The following is a 17,661-nucleotide window of genomic DNA, read 5'->3' as shown; positions in this document are numbered from 1 at the left end:
ACGGTGCTTGGCCCTCATGAGAAGAAAAAACTTACTGAATACTTTTCTTAAATGGAAACCACCTTGATTCAAAAACCACTCCTTGATCCTGGAGATGGTCCACATTCTAGCTTTGTGCACAGCTGGTCGTTTAAGATTTTTCTTCTGTTCGTTTTCACACAAAGACCAGCCCTTTGCTCCGTTTTGCTGTTATCACCTTTGTTAAATACTCATTTCTTCATCGGTAAATTTCAAGCTTTTTGTTCTTTCTTTTTTTTTTTTCTTTCCCCTACATAAATTTTTTTTTTTTTTTTCTCAGACTGAGAAAGGTTTGGCAAGGTATGTTTAAAACAGGTGGGCCCATTTGCCGTGGTTGCATGTTGAGTAAAACTGCCTGTGGCATTACAGTGTCTTTCTGGAAGGGATTCTGATACAATCATGCCTTCTTGAACGTTGGCTTATTCTAGCACATATGAATGAGGTAACAAGAATAAAGGAGCAGAATGCAAGGATAAATAGCTGCTTTTTAGCAATGGGTAGCAATAGGATAGGGAATATTTTTAAAAGTCAAGGGTAACTGCCTAGAAATACCTGAAGGGATGTGCTCTTTCCTCCCCTGCCCGACCCAACAGGGATACTTGTTTGATGAACATTATACCGTACTTTATAAATCATGTCCAGATAGTGTCTTCTACTGTACAGTTCCAAAGCAAAAGTTAATTTTTTGTGCAACAAAAACATAAAACACTGACTCTGCATATGTATATATGGTTTTGTCAATCATTGTGTTTCATTTAGCAGATAGAAAGTATACATGCAGTTGGGTCCCCCCCCCCCCCCCCCCACCACCAAACTACATATTTTTAATTTGTTTATTTTTTGAGTTAAAAAAAATTCAAAAGGAAAAATTACTTAATTTGTCCCAGAATACAAAAGATTACAGAATCCTGCAAGTATCTGTGTTGGATTACCAGAGAAGATAAAAGGTGGAAAAAGGGATACCCTGTTGAGATTAGTGACACAAGATTCTGTGAAAGTAATTTCTAAGCAAAATTGCATTTGAAAACTGCCATTAGGTATAACTTTTCATTATAAGCAAAGTGATTTTCTCTTTTTAAAGTCCGAACCTATTTTATAATGCTTGCTTTCTCATCTGATGCGGTGACAATAGAGATTTTTAACAGCTTTTTCCTTTTTTCTTTTTACTACATGGAAAGTGGACTAAATGAAATTTTCAGCAGAATTTAAGAAAGAAACCGTGACATTGTGCATTCAGATATTAGAAAGAGCTGGCCTAAATATAAATGAGTCATTAGGAGTAACTGAAAGATTGAATAGGCAGTTGAAAGGGGAGATTGTGAGGGGGCTTTGGTACTAAACTGTAGATTTTCCAGAAATGTAACCTTCTAGTCTCATTTACATATCTATGACTGCTATGAAGTAAGAATTCAGTAGCTCCTAGTAGTTGCATGTCACATTGACAAGGAAAGTAGTTGTAAGGACAACTATGGGATTCACTTTCTTTTTGCCCACGTGTATGTTTACTTGGAAGGCTCTGCAGTGACAGATTGTGGGACAGACAGAGAGGATAGTTCTTTTCTTGCTGTCATTGAATTCTTTAGCCCTTTTTTCCTTTTATTCCCCTCTCCTAACTTGATTTAACCTGTTTTTCGTGTTTGACTGTCTTTATTTTATTTTGAAGGTTACCCCTGAGGTCTAAGGATCAAATGCGGTCCTCCTGTTGAGATAGTGTGCCGTGGGGAGTTGGCACACCCCGTAATGGGAATGGGATAGATACAAGGTGCTCACGCCTGCCTGCCTACTAATTGTGTGGTTCTTGTCTCCTGCTCTTGCAACGTACTCTCTTTTTATTTTTTTAATGTTTATTTTTATTTTTATTTTTATTTCTTTTTCTTTTTCTTTTTTGGGGGTGAGAGAGAGAGAGAGAGAGTGCAAGCAGGGGAGGAGCAGAGAGAGAGGGAGTCACAGAACCTGAAGCAGACTCCAGGCTCTGAGCTGTCAGCATAGAACCCAATGTGGGGCTTGAACCCACAAACCCTGAGATGATGACCTTAGCTGAAGTTGGATGCTTACTGACTGAGCCACCCTGGCACCCTTTAAAAATTTTTTTTAAAGTTTATTTTGAGAGGGAGAATGTGAGCGAGCTTGTGCATGCAAGTGAAGAAGGGACAGAGAGAGAGAGAAAATCCCAAGAGAGCTCTGTGCTGTCCAGTCAGAGCTCGATCCCATGACCTGAGTCGAGATTAAGAGTTGGATGCCTAACTGACTGAGCCACCCAGGTGCCCTGTCTCTTCTTAAAAGAAAGTTGTCATTGAGCTTTGGCCAAAAGTAGACTTTGTGTGAGGGATTCCTTCTTACATAATAGAACCCACTTTTCCACTTTCCGTGAATGTTCCTGGAAATAAAGGTGTGAAGGTTAGCTTTTGAAATTCCTTTGAAAATCCGATAAACCTTCCACCAGTACATTTTGCGTACAGTGTCTGAGGAAGCCCAACCCGTGGATTGAATTAAATGTGTGAATTGCACATTGTTGTGTTGATTGGACTTCGAGTCATTCATTCACCATGAATTGCATCCCTGTTTTGTGCCAGAAAGTAGTGATGAAAATCGGCATCTAGATTTGAGAGGGATAGCATGCCTTCTGATACCCTGGCCTTCCTCCTGCTACCTCAGGACTCTGCTTCCTTCCCTCCGCTTGGGCAGCTCTTGGGTGACCTACCGTCAGCTCTTGGCTCAAATCTCACGGAGGCTGGCTCTGCTCTCCTTACTTCACGTGGTGACATGCCCCTCTGCTTTCACAAAGCACTTACTTACCATGTTGATATTTTATCATCTGTTCCCTCTGGTAAACTGTAGGCTCCATGAGGGCGAGGGTCTTGGTTGTCCCTCCATTATCCCAAGCATCTAGAACAGTGCAGTAGGTTCTCAGTAAGTGGATAAAGTCTTGCTTCCGAGGTTCATCATCTAGCTGTTTCACATCCCAGGTGACTTGAAAGGAGCCATGTGCTTTGTATGTTCTACACAGGCACACAAGGCTGTGACAGCCCATCCTGTTTTTAGAAATCACAGTTTCTTTGTTCTTTCACACCATTCACATCTGAGGAACCTTGCAGCCTTGGCCGTGACCGTTGCATGCCATGTCTCCAAAGCTGTTATTTAATACTCCAGGGCTTGGGATAGGTAGTTCTGCTAGTGGGAAGTGTGTTAAGCTGATAGTGGGTACTGTCAGCCACTTAAGCAAAGTGATGAGAACATGTGTCAAAAGCAGCAAGTGTCTTCAAGCACAGATTTTATTCCCTCTCCCCTGCTTTCACCTGCTTCCCTTTGCGTGGGGGCTAAAATTGCCAACGAGAGTATCCCATTACACTTGCCCACAACGCAGTCAAGCCCTGTTTGACCTTCGGAGACAACTCCTTTGCGAACAGGTGAAGGGTGTGCAAAATGGGTGTCACGTGGTCCTTGGGGGCACCATGCTGTTGAAAGACTACACTGGCTCCTTCTGCGTTAGGCTCTTCAGACACTGGCATTCCATCCCTGAACACACAGCCCCATCCAGCCATGGTCCCCACGTCTTTGTATACCAAGAAATGGTGGAGGTGGAGATGTAGGGATAGAGGAATGAAAATGTATTCCTTTCTTACGTAAGTAAACCGTGCCGCGGGGCTATTTCTTGAAACCGCATTTTGCGATTCTTTAATTATAAAGTCACGGTCACGTAGAATATTTAGACTAGTGAGATCCTAGGGACAAACTAGAATCTAGTTTACTCTACAAACTAGTGACCGTGTTAGTTTGAATAGAACAAACATTGGAATCTGCTCACTTTCGAGGTCACTTAGGGGTCCAAGTTTGTACCCACCTCTGTCCCCCGTCTACACACCCCTTACCACCCCCATTGCGGACCCTGACCGTGAGTCCCAGGGGCCAGCTAGTTCCACATATAAAACATGAAGCATACATTTGGTTAGACCGATTTTAAATTTTGATCAAAACTCTTTCTAAACAGAAAAGGCAAAAAGCTTCTAACTTGTCTTTGCTTTCAAGGTTCCCCCAGCCATGTTATTTTTACATTTATCACACTCAGCATCTGAGTGCCCCTCCGTGGTTGTCATTCGCCGTCTAGAAGGCAAGGCTGTAATAAATCACATAAATTGACTATACTGTACGGAGGTCACAGAAGATAGCGACCTGATCCCAAGTTGCACACCTTTGCTGAGACTCGTGGTCATAACTTACTGCTGTTACTCCCCCAGATAGTACCCGTGAAACCAATCGGCTTTGCTTCACAAAGCCCTGCCTTTATGAATTCTGTTTCAGTTGCGATTAGACCTTGTCGTAACTTTCTGCACCTTTTTTCCTACTTAAGTGAGACTTGGCTGTGAGGTCAGAGCATCGTCCTGCCGATGTCCCCTGAATGGTGGGGTAACACACCCGACTTTTGGTGCTGACTGCCCACCCGGCTTTGTCCATGCTGCTTGTGTGAGAAAGCAAGGCTGGTTAGAGGGTATTTGAAGGTGAAGGCTATAGAGCTCTGCCTCTGACTTCTGACCAACTAGAAAGTTTAGTCAGCATGCTAGAGATTTTTAACCAGGTGTAAAAATTTAAGTGTTTGACCTCTGGGTTTTAGTATGAAATGAAATACATTTCCAAAGGATATCATCAATAGAATTGATTGGAGACTAGGTGCGGAGAAAACAAATGTGCTAATTATTTCTGATAAGATCAGATGTGCCTGACCACTTCTCTTAGAATCCCAGAATATATTACTCCTGTGTTAAGTTACATATTATAGTTCTCCCCTCTTGAGTGTCAGCACTGCTGTTCTTTTTTGCTAGATTCTTGACTTTTAAGACATTTTTCCTGCGAATTTGAAATTTAGTTATTTGTCTCCCCAGAAATGTGAAGGGAAAGGAGAGTAATCCCAATGAGCAATTTCCATATCCTTGAGAAGAAAATTGACAGAGAAAAGCTTCTCACCTTGGCTGCTTTTTGCCAGAAAAGTTCTGCTGGGAGCTGGCTGGCCATGTTCGGAACTCTAGGCAAACCCTGATGGCAGATGAGTAGGGAGGATCCCTTGGTACCCCCACACACAGAGGAAGACATTCCTCCCTCCTTCCTCCAGTCTCTGACCAGAAGGGCTCTGTTTTCTCTTTTCCAGGACAGTTAAGTTCAAGGTTACAGATAAGACATTATTTGAGGAAAAGATTTCTGCCGTGTTACCATGACCTGTGTCATGTAGAATCACAGAGCTTTGGTACGGAAGTGATACTTTCTTAGGTGAGATATATGTTCAGATGATTTCCTCAAGGGTTCTGGCTATCAACATTTCATTATGTGCTCTTTTTTCCAACATGGGTAAAACGTCCAATGTCCCTATCTGTACAACCTAAACAAAGCCTCCACACCTCTGCCTCAAACAGGATCTTTGTCAAGTGGAGTGAGCCTCTTCTGTGTCCTAGCCACCCAGCTAATGGTGATGCTCTAATGAAATTTTCTTTATCATAAAAATAGAACTCTGTCTTGCGAAAATGTTCCCTTTTGCATTTAGTCGTCAGTAGATTCTTTGATAACTTTGAGGTCAATCTTTCTGGTTTCTAGGTGAACGCATCTTTGTCGAAGACAGGAGAAATGCTGATTAATAAGTACTTCTTCCCAAAGTCAGGGTTTGAGAAAATAATTGAAATTACTAAGTTTAACAACAAATGGTGCCTTGCATCTGCTAAGTAGCATCCAGAAAGGGGAGAATTTTGTATCTCTGGCAAGAAAGAATAGCAAATATGTGATGCCATACACATACCCATGTTTTTCTTTGTAAAACAGATGTTAGCAGTACAGCTGACTGTTGTTTGTATGTGTATCTTCGTTGCAAACACATTTCCATGAGGAATGACACAAAATTGGTTTGAAGGCTGAGGTAGGGAGAAAAATAACTTGGTGTGATGGCTGGAAACGAGAAGCATAATTGCATGATGGATTATATCTAATGTTTCGAGGTCTTGGTCAGTTTTATAGCATTGAGTACCAAAACAGTTCTTAGGCTTTCATTGAAACTAATCTAAATAGAGAAGGTCAAGGTGCACTAGAAGTTGGCTTTATTTTCATTTCTTGGGTATAATCCCTAAAATGTCAAGTTTAACAAGATAACTGTCAGAATACTTTATAAATGTGTTATTCTTACTTACTAATTTCTATAAACGGCCACAGTATTTTGTTTTTACTATGATAATTCCATGCACTCTACATTGTTAAAATGTTCTGATAAAATAGAACTTGCACTTGAAAACAAAAACAAGCAGCAGATCTTCCTGTTTAATTATGTATGCACAACTTTGTCCCAGTGGCTTTCTGCCATCGAAAGCATGGCTGTCACTTTCAGGAATACCTTTTCTGGATACTTCTTGCTTGGAGGTATTTGCATTCATCTGTTCATCTATTTTCAGTTGATAGCTTGTATTATGCGGTGCCTATGGATTCATCTATCCCGTCACAGTTTGAGGCATACTGAAGTTCTGACTGTGAATTTATTACAGTGTATTGTAGGAGACTGTTGGTAATTTGATGATCAAATGTGATATCCAAGATAGTAAAGATGTTGGTATAAGTGAAATATAAATCTCTATGATACATTATTAGAGTCAGAAATTCCACTCTACTTTGCTTCCTCTAAATTCCTTAATCCTTCTTCCTCTTCCTGCCCTTCTCCTCCTCCTCCCCTTCCTCCTCCTCCTCCTCTCCCTCCTCCTCCTCCGCCTCCCTCTCTCTCCCTCCCTCCCTTCTTCTTCTTCGTCCTCCTTCCTCCTCCTCCCTCCTTCTCCTCCTCCCTCCTCCTCCTCCCTCCTCTTCCCCCCCTCCTCCTCCCCCTCCCTCTCTCCCTCCCTCCCTCCCTTCTTCTTCTTCTTCTTCCTCCTTCCTCCTCCTCCCTCCTCCTCCCCCCCCTCTTCCTTCCCTCCTCCTCCCCCTCCCTCTCTCTCCCTCCCTCCCTCCCTCCCTCCCTCCCTCCCTCCCTCCCTTCTTTTTCTTCCTCCTCCTCATCCCTCCTCCTCCTCCCTCCTCCTCCTCCCTCCTCCTCCTCCCCCTCCCTCCCTCTCTCTCTCCCTCCCTCTCTCTTTCCCTCCCTCCCTTCTTCTTTTTCCTCCTCCCTCCTCCTCTCCGTCCTCCCCCTCCTCCTCCTCCCTCCTCTCCCTCCCTCACTTTCTTCTTCTTCTTCTTCTTCTTCTTCTTCTTCTTCTTCTTCTTCTTCTTCTTCTCCTCCTCCTCCTCCTCCTCCTCCTCCTCCTCCTCCTCCTCCTCCTCCTCCTGAGCCCCTCCCCATCCTAGTGTTGTCTAGTTGTAAAAATAAGTAGATACTGTCTCTGGGTACCTGGGTGGCTCAGTCAGTTTAGCTTCCAACTTGGCTCAAGTCATGATCTCCCGATCTGTGAGTCCGAGCCTCCCGTTGGGCTCTGTGCTGACAGCTCAGAACCTGGACCCTGCTTCGGATTCGGTGTCCATCTCTCTCTCTCTCTGCTCCTCCCCCACTCAAACTCTGTCTCTCTGTCTCTCTGTCTCTCTGTCTCTCTCTCTCTCAAAAACAAATAAATGTTAAAAAAAAAAGTAGATACTGTCTCTTCTGAGTTTTGGCTGTATTTTTGCTTTAACCTCATACTGACACTTGGTCAGTAAAACTTTCTCCATTCCTACTCATAAGAATTGCTGGAGAAACAAAACCCAGAAAACTTAAGTTGTCACTAGTAGTCGTTCATTAGTACTTCAGCCCAGAATCCAGAAGAAGGGTAAATGGCGAAGGGACTTGGATGGAAACCCAAGCTGGGATGATGGGGCACATGTGCTCGTGTGACCCCCCTGCAAGATCTAATATGGAGGTTGGGCCAGGAAATCAGATGGGATTATTGCTAATGAAAGTGCCACATTGATACCAAGGGTGTTTTTGTTTTTGTTTTTGTTTTTGTTTTTGTTTTGCAAAACTGTGCACTGTATGATCTTAAGATATATTTCACCAGTGTGAGAACTTATGCTCTCCCTCTGTTGGTGGTCACTGAGGAATGGCTGACATCTAAATTAGTTTGTGACTCCCATTGTGACATATTGTAGTTCATGAGTGAATTAAGAGACACTCATGGAATGCCTCCCTTGCGCTGTGTCTGTGTGGTGTAATTCAGTGTGTTGACATGATAGGCGCTCAGAGTTCTTAAGTATTTGTCTAGTGGGTTTTTTGTTAAGTTTTCCAAGGCAGGTAGAGAGGGTGATGGTGTTAACATTTGTCTATTCCAATTAGAAAGATTTGTTTCTTCAGAGCACTTCAAATTTATGTGATGGAAGTATTAGAATAAGTGCCCAAGAGGCAACACATGAGCCCAGGCGTTGGGCAAGGCTGCATTGTAAAGTCAGCCAGATTGTTGGGGTCGTCCTCATCCTACAAGCTTTATCCTGAGGAAGGAAGCTGCCATATGGCGCCACAACTCAGACTCGGCACATGGTACCATTGCCAAAGCGAGGAGCCCTCGCACTGGTTCCCACTTGCTGTTGGTTCTTGGAAAGTTCGTTTTTCAAAATTACTTAAAGTTGTGAGTAAGATCATCTATTGTGAATCCGCATTCAACACCCCTGGGTTTATTTTTATCCTATTTTTTAAAATAATTTTTAGGGGCGCCTGGGTGGCGCAGTCGGTTAAGTGTCCGACTTCAGCCAGGTCACGATCTCGCGCTCCGTGAGTTCGAGCCCCGCGTCGGGCTCTGGGCTGATGGCTCAGAGCCTGGAGCCTGTTTCCGATTCTGTGTCTCCCTCTCTCTCTGCCCCTCCCCCGTTCATGCTCTGTCTCTCTCTGTCCCCAAAATAAATAAACGTTGAAAAAAAATTTTTTTTTAAATAATTTTTAATGTTTAAGAATGTTGCGTCTTTATCAGTGAACAGTTCATTTGAAATAGATCTTTCCATCCCTGTGTCCTAATGGTAGAAACATAGTTGAATATTTGTATCATTACTTTATAATTTGAAAGTATTTCACAACGTTGCTGACTTGCTTTTTTAGGTAGCCAAAAAATAAATTTCCTATTTTTTGAAGGAGAAAGATTCAGAAAGGTTAGAGCAAAAAGACTTTATTGCTAAATAATATTGAGTATCTACTGAGTACCAAGGAGTGAGATTTAGTGCATTTGGTTAGGACATATCAAAAGTATATATTATTGTCATTGTACCACACTTTCCCCATGGTTGTATTTAAATGTGGAAAATGCCTTTTTCAAAATGTACCTTAAATTAACAAATATCATCAAGACTTTGTTATAAAAAAAAGTACCTGAAAAGTTTGCAGACTTACTGTTTGCCAGGCGTTTTGCTAGACATGTCAGAGATATTTTTCATTTGATTCTTGTATCCACCCTGCACAGATTGCATTCTGACCATTATTTTCCCGATTAAGAAGGTAAAGCTCAGGGGACTGTGCAAATATTTAGAAAGGAGGGGGCTCCATAGAAGGAGCATTCAGAGGGTTCAGAAACACTCCAGCAAGCCCTTGTGTGGTTCTGGGTAAGCAGTCCTTTGTGAAGTTATCAGTAACTGAAGAAACCAGATAGTTGCAGCTTTCTGGGTGGTCTTCAATTATGTTTGTTTTATCAGTTAAGTTTCACTGGCTGTTACATTCATACAGCCACACAACAAATTACCTTTGTTTTACATACAACTCACAGCATTTTCTTATGTCTCTTAAATACATTCAAGGGTTGCATCACAAGGAGACTGATGAGGCCAGGAAACCAAGACAAAGTTTTGGGTCTATGTGTGTATATGCAGTTTTCATGGGGGAAGAAATAAACCTTGATCAGATACTCCAAAGTTATGTGCCATGGTTAAATGGTTTCACTTCCATATCTGTTATTTTGGAAGAAGTTTATGTCTGTTTCAGGTGTTTACCTGAATTTGAAATTTTCTTCTTTCTCACTTACAATTATATCATTTTGATTGAAATGAAGCACAGGCTGGTTATTACCTGTTTAAAAGCCAAAAAGCTGAGTGTGTCCAGCATAAGAATTAGGTGTTTTGGCATATGGATGCTGGCTGCTTGAAATCCAGAAGTACAGGAAATTCCAAGTGGACTCAAATGAATCTGAAGTCTTAAACCTAAGTTGTGTCACAGTTAGCAGTAAATGCCATTTTAAAGTCTGGCTAATGACTGAATTCCTTTGAATGTCCAGCTTTATTTCTCAGGAAAGTCAGTCAGTCCTCGCCAAGTTTCTCACATAAACATTGTGTTTCTGTTTCCAGAATCCCAAGGACAGGAGGGTAGGTGAGAGCACGTGAAAGGCACAGGTGAATTTTATTTCTGGGTGTTTATTTTTTATTTTTATTTTTATTTTTTAACGTTTATTTATTTTTGAGGCAGAGAGAGACAGAGCATGAACAGGGGAGGGTCAGAGAGAGGGAGACACAGAATCTGAAACAGGCTCCAGGCTCCGAGCGGTCAGCACAGAGCCCGACGCGGGGCTCGAACTCACGGACCGTGAGATCGTGACCTGAGCCAAAGTCGGACGCTTAACCGACCGAGCCACCCAGGCGCCCCTGTTTCTGGGTGTTTAAAAGGACCATATGATCTTGCATAGAGATAGTCTCTCCGAGGCAATGAGTGCCAGCAAAACTTCTTGGATGCTTTTATTTGGACTCATGTCTTTATACTTGAAAACATTTGCAAGTTTCCTGATTTGCAAAGGTGTGTCTGCCGGGTGGTCCGGACACAGCCTCTTGAGACTTCTCACTAGAGTTCCTAAGAAAATCACTTGGAGTTTTATAAAAATGAGAAATGGCTACTGTAAACTAAACAGAACTGGGTTTCAAAGCAGAGAGTAAGTCCTGGCCCCCTGTAAATAGCTGGGTGGGGCCATGTGCTCCCCCCTCCCCCCCCCCGTAATTCACAAGGAGCTCAGGCGTCTGTCCCTAGAGTGCCCTTCCCGTCCTCTTTCTCATGTCACCCGAAGGTGCTTTCTTATGTAGTGGGAGAGGTCCTAGCTCCGCAAAGAATGGGGCGAAGCTGGGATCTTGGGACAGGGGTATTACTGTTACATCCTGCCATTGTCCCTCCACAAAAGTAAAGTGTCCAAGTGGGAAAGAGTTAGAAAGACCTGCGTTGACTGAGGGTTTGAGCACTCTGATTGAGTTCTCCATCATTCAGCACCTCAGGAAGCCAGGCAGTGAAGGCAGAAGAAGGTTTTTTTTCAGGCCAGGGAAATGACATTGGAATGAAAACCACACTGGGAATTGGCCTGGGAACTGTTCATCTCAACCGGACAGGCGACTCCAGTTCTGAAGCCAGCGCCCAGTGGATCAGGAGTAGCTCAGAGTAAACACCAGGCCTGGGTAGATTTCTCCTTGCTTCGTGATCACGAAACGGGAGAAACATAGCTTGGCCTGATCAACAGGGTTGCTCCATAAAGGAAAGGGGAGATCAAATAGAAGACTGGAAGAAAGAACAGACCTCCAGCAATGATTTATTGCTTCAGAATGACACGGCCCTGATGAAAGAGGAGCAGAAAGCAGTTAGATGTTCATGAGTTGAAAAAAATAACAAAAAACGATGGGATGGATGAAATGGAAGTGAAACCATAAAAAGTGATCGTAAAGAAATTAAAAATGTGACAGTACATTAAAATCCATATGGGAGACCATTAGGAGTAGAATTAACGCAGTTGAAAAGAAATTTAGTGTCGTAAAGAAGAAATGCAGATACAGCTCTTCTGGCATCCAAAGAAAAAGAAAAATGAGGGAGAAAGATGATGGATGCATAGAAAGGAGATACAACATGAGAATTGCAGGTGCTGATAAACAGGAAATCCTATCAAGCGAAAAAGAGCAACATAATAAAAATAACCTTGCATGCATGTGTGCACATTTGAAAGTGTTCTCCACATGGTTGGTATGAAATCAGTGGAAGGCCTCTTCTGGATACATTTTGGCCAAAAAAAAAAAAAAAAAAAAGTTTTAAATGTAAAAATATTAAAGCCTCTAGTCACAATATCTGGTTAAGTACCGGGCTTCCTTCTCCTTTGTAGCTGTACGTGCCAACAGATTGTAGTTTGCTGTCAGTAGAGTTTTGAGGACAAAGATGGTAACTTGAGAATTTAGGGTGTTGCTTCCTCGTATTTCACATGGAAAGGCAATTGACAGACACTCTCTCCTGTCAGCAAGAGCTCAGAAACATACACGAAACTTCTCGTCTCACATGGGAGGACCTAAACATTGCTCTTCATTTAAACTTTTTAATGAGAAAGGCAGAGGTTGATTACCTGGAAGAACAGTTACCCAAAGGATAAAACTGTCAGGGGTGTATTTTCCAAATACCTAGAAATAAAGTGCATGTTCCCAAACGCAGACTACAGAGACAGTGTGAAAATATTATTGCCGTGGGGAAGATACTTACCTTGTGTGAAAAATTTAAGGAAATACGTGTATAAGCATACATAGGTACCTGTGTATACACACACAAATCTAGAAGTGTGGATTTATACGTACCTATATTTGTGTGTTCAGCAAATGCTAGTTCTGCGTCAGGTGCTGTGCTAATAACATTTTACTACGTTAAATTGTTACTTTTCATAGGAATTCTGGGACATTGGCCTTATTATTATACCTGTTGTAAAGGAAAAGAAATTAAAGTTGAATTAAATGATAGCCCAAGCTCACACAGCTAGTGTAGGAGTTGGGATTTGACCCCAGACCGTCTGCCTGGTGCCCCACTGTGCTTAAGCAGCTCTACCATACCGCCGAAGGCCCCTCGGGCGGGATGTCTGTGCTCTGTGACGAGGCTACATTCCTGGACACAGCCCATCGGCCAGGAGGGCACCCCTGAGCCAAAGATGATCCCCTGGCTTGCCAGGGACCTGTGACATAATGACGTGACCTGGTATCAGGCGATGAGTTGAACAACCAGGTTTTTCCACTTGCAGGAAACAGACCCAAGAAAAACTAAAGACAATGAAGCAGTTGTGTGAGTTACTCTCCCTTTGGGCACAAGAACCTCATCAGAACAGGAGGCTGGGAGGAGGCCATTAAAGTCGTGTTGGAATCTGTGGGATGTAAATGGTTAAAATATGAACTTTTAAGTTCGCACTCGCTTGACTAGCGCCTCTCAAAATATTTTTTACATATATATGACATTATATATTTATAAAATGGGGTAACATATATCGAACAGTGTATATAATGCTATATATAAACATGTCTGATGGCACAGTGTATAAGGCAAAACAGACAAGGCGCTGTTGATTCAATCATGCAAATATTCCTTTGTGATTGAGTTTGCTAATTTCACTAAAATCGGCTTGAAAGGATTGAAAGTTAGTTGTAGCCTGCTACTCCCTTAGCCATCAGATGCTTGTAGTTACATGTACGGTTATATTGTAACTGTCATTTGTGGTCTAATCTTCCCCAGAAGGGAAACTTGAGAAACCCGGTCAGCTTTAACATTGAGAGGAAGTTTAAACATTGGAGCATAAAATTCATGGTTGTTTAGGTTGAAACTCCGTTTCCTGTCAGACCACATTGATCCAACTCTTCTGCGAATGGAATCGTCTAACTGTGGCCCGCATTCAGGACAAGTTTCATAAGATGCACCAAATGTTTACTCGTGTTGGCTTCCGGAGCCTGTGTAGCAGACCCCAAGACCTCTGCCTATCCAATGGCAGCATGGTCGAATAAGGGAATTTGTCTAATCACATAACTATTTTATCCCCTTAGCTGCTTTTTGGCGAATTCCAACTTCGCTGTTCCATCCTTTAGTTAGTATTTTGAGTATTTTTAGGTCTAAGGGTAAAAAAACATTTTGGGGGTGCGGGGGTAGTGTTAGTTACGGTCTGGCTGTAGGACTAGTTGCCTTTCATATACTCTGAAAAAGAAAGATGGGGACAGCTTTACAATCATCTTTTTGTCCCAAAATACAGAACATTGTCCTTCCCACCTCGCAGGTATCACCCATGCAATCCATTTTCTAGAACATGTTTGAAATATAACTGAAGCTTTTGCTTAAGAATCTCTTGATTCAAGTAATCTCTAGGGGACCATCTTTAGCCAGCCTCAGATGTTATGTTTAGTTCACATTTTGAAACGTTTCAAATTTTATATCCCAGCAAATGTAGTTTGTAATCTCCAAATTATGTTGTCTCACATTTAATGTATAATTTGCTAAGAGAAGGAAATGAAGAAGGCTGGGAGTTAATAGTTACAGCAACCAAAGCTTCTTAAAATGAAGGCAAAAATCCTTTGCTTATAGAAGTTGAAGAGATCATTACTGATTGGTATAGCCTTTTCCCAGAAATCTATCTCACTGAGTTGATATTTAATGTTTTAGGCACACGCATTGTAGGCTCTGATTAATTTCGTTGCCTTATTCAGGACCTTTCATTTACCAGCATGTCACTAAATGATGACATGAATTTTTGATTTGCTAAAAAGGTTGCCTTTGCAATTTTTTCATATTACCCTTTTTAGTTTGTTGCATCTGGTTTCTGCCTTTTTCTTAAACACGTGTAAGATGAAATGTTTTACCCCTGGGATGAAAAGTTTGAAATTTCTTCACCATGATTCTTAAAGTTTGCTGGCATGCGTTGAGCCCTTGCTTTGAGCCAGGCACCCATGCTGTGTGCACTGCCCACATTATCTCACTTATTCCACTTTCCAGGTTGAGGCTTAGAGAAAGAATCATGCCCAGAAGCAAACACTAGTAAATAGTAGAGAGCTGGGATTTGCATGCCGACTCTGACTTCCCTGTGCTTTCCAACATCACACTGTTTCCCACCCTCAAAGTGGAACGGATAAAGAAAGGAACCTCCAGCAGCATTAACTTACCCAGAGGCTATGTCATATCAAACCTATCACTGATTCTGGAAGCGAATTTTAAGTGAATATTAGGAAGAAGTGTCCTGTGTGTTGGACTCTTTAAATAGGGTCTCACATCTCTATAATCCTTGGTCATTTTCAGTTACCCTCGAACTAATTTAAAAATCTTCAAGATATAGGTATTAAAAATGCTTGATTAGTGGCGCCTGGGTGGCTCAGTCGGTTGGGTGTCCAGCTTCGGCTCAGGTCATGGTCTCGCTGTTCGTGAGTTTGAGGCCCCCGTTGGGCTCTGTGCTGACAGCTCGGAGCCTGGAGCCTGCTTCGGATGCTGTGTCTCCCTCTCTCTTTGCCCCTCCCCCACTCACGCTGTGTCTCTCTCTCAAAAATAAATGTTAAAAAAAAGTCTTTTAAAAAAATGCTTGATTAGCCAGTATCTTGTTTCCATCAAGATCATGTACGTGAACCATATATCAAACCGGAGACTTAGTTGAGACTTTGTACAAAATCATCAATTTCTTTAAAAGTTTTCTTACAATAAAGAGGGAAGACTCTGAAATACTGCAAGTTAAAGCAATGACCTCATTCCATCCAGGTGAAAGTATTGTGCTATTAGAACGTTATCAGTGTTTGAACCTAGACCTGGACTCGTTTATAGCAATTACAATCTAGAAGAATGTTGGTGCTTTAATTGCTTGACTTAGTAAAAGTTTAATCTTCAAGAAGAGAGCAGCGCTGACTAAGAGCAGGTGAGGCTGGACAGGGGATCAGGCGTCCGCACTTCTCCACGTGACCTCATGTTGAGTCTTGCTCAGAGAGCACAGCAGTCACATTTGGGTTCCTGTCCCACTCGTGATGTATGAAGGCAGAAGACAAGTTTTCGATGCTGGGTGATCCCGTTAAACCGTCAAGATGGATTTGAGGCAGGGGCATGCCCAGAAAGAGAAGTCTTCTGTGGGTTGACAGACACGCAGATGCTTTCCCAGGACCGGTCCAGGAGAGAGAGGTTAAGCGGGAGGTGACACAAACACAAATAATTCCACCCCTCATAGGAGTCAGGGTCTCTTCTCTATACCTGTTTGGGAAAATTCACTGCTGTGAAATGGGAGGGATCTGGGGCTGAGGGGTAGTGTGGGGATAGCCCAAGGCTGAGCTGTGGCCAAGGATTTCTCAATCCTTAAGGCCTTGAGGCCTCCTCCTCAAGCCTGCCATTTTTCAGACTTAACCCTCACTTTTCTAGGTACGTTGGAGTATGTCTATAGGGAAAGCCCCTGGCTTGGGATTAGTCAAGCTAGCCAGAGAAAAAATGGATCTAAGCAGGAATATAATTTGCTGACCCCCGTCTGAGAGGTTAACATTTTCATTTATGTTTTACATGACTCATTTTAAATTACAGTGCTCTACAGATATAGAAAGAAGCCTTCCTCTTCCCACCCTCCCCCAGACACCACATAATGGAAAAAGCAAGAATTTTCAGCATAAGCATGTTTTTTTGTTTTTTTTTTGTTTTTTTTTTTTTCTTAAAACAAAAAGCCAGTCTCTGATGGGACTTTTTTTCCTGCCAGAATTCCCACTGGTGCACTGTCGCAATTTTTACAAAAGGCCACGATGAAAGAGGAAGGCCCATTTTGAGGCCTTTGCCTCTGTGTTATTTGAAACACACTTGTGTTTCTGTTCTTGGTATCAGAAGAATTGTTATTTTTGAACCTTTCATAGGCATGTAAAACCTGGGCTCTCGGTTAAATTTTGATGAAGAAAAGATTTGTTTGCTGCTATGATTAGACACATAAAACTTAGAAAGGTTTTGATGTTGTGTTTCCTTTTTTAAAAAACGTGTCCTCTCTTACAGTCTCCGACTAGCTGAGAGGATTTCCCTCAGAGAAAATTCATCTCTGGGAAGAATCATCTATGTGGAGGTCATAACCTAGAACATTTTTCAAAGGAAGTTTCAGTGAATTGAAAGAGGGCGGAGTTAGGAAGCTCCAAGTTCTGTTCTCTCACAGCTGTAGCTGAATAAACCATTTCAGCCTGGATTCCGGAGGTCCCCTAGTTTGTTGCAAACTTGTCTACACACGTCACTGATGTCCCTTCACAGTGGAGGAGAGAGGTAGCCTGGGGGCCCCACTGGGAATTTGTACCAATGGTCCTACCTTTCTTTCCTCCTCAAAATGTTCACTGAAGAGAATATGGGTGAACAGCTGTGGAAGACACAGGTGTCCAGTTGCAGCCTTTCTTTGTCTTTTGAGGCAATGTAGTTGGCTAAACAAAAAGAAGCTACCTGGGGACTAGGTCCCGGCCCAGGACTGTAAACATAAAGCAAGTAAGTGCTTAGTTAACTTCGGTGGCTCAGGGGCAGAGACATGTTAGCTTTGGGATTCAGATTCCGAGACATCTGCCATTCACCAGTCACGTGGACCAGAGTGACAAGGGACTATTTAATTGAAACTGCATAAAATGGTTCCTTAAGCTTCATGGACAATTGAGTAACTTCAGTTTCCTTTTACTCTTGTTTACTTCCTGCTCCTCTAGAGTCGAGCATTAGTTATTCTGGTCTCTTCCAATGAGAAGATTAAACAGCTGTAGTTTAAATTAAAGCATTAATTTGGAGTGTTGTGTGGCTGCATTAATTATATCTTTACTAAGATGACATTCCTGCGGATTTGACAGATGCGTATATGCAAACCAAAGCTTTATCAGGAGGAAACCGAAATTCTGTTAATCACTGATCCTTGGTGATCTTTTATTTATACATAGAAACCTTTTAAAATTGAAAGAATTTGACTTGATTTTTTTCTTCTAGTTAGGTACAAGAAAAACAAGAATCTGAGCCTGAAACACAGTCAA

General features: G+C 42.2%; 1 protein-coding gene across 1 annotated transcript in view; it reads left to right on the top strand.

Moving 5' to 3' along the window:
- PIK3R1 (phosphoinositide-3-kinase regulatory subunit 1) overlaps nt 1-17,661 on the top strand; it is an 86,938-nt gene that overhangs the window by 11,434 nt on the left and 57,843 nt on the right. The window lies entirely within an intron of this gene.

Source organism: Puma concolor, chromosome A1 (genome assembly GCF_028749965.1).
Source record: "Puma concolor isolate L17-30 chromosome A1, mPumCon1.1.hap2, whole genome shotgun sequence".
Taxonomy (NCBI): Eukaryota; Metazoa; Chordata; class Mammalia; order Carnivora; family Felidae; genus Puma; species Puma concolor.
Note: the sequence above shows the minus strand (reverse complement) of the source record. Positions and strands in the feature narration are given on the sequence as shown.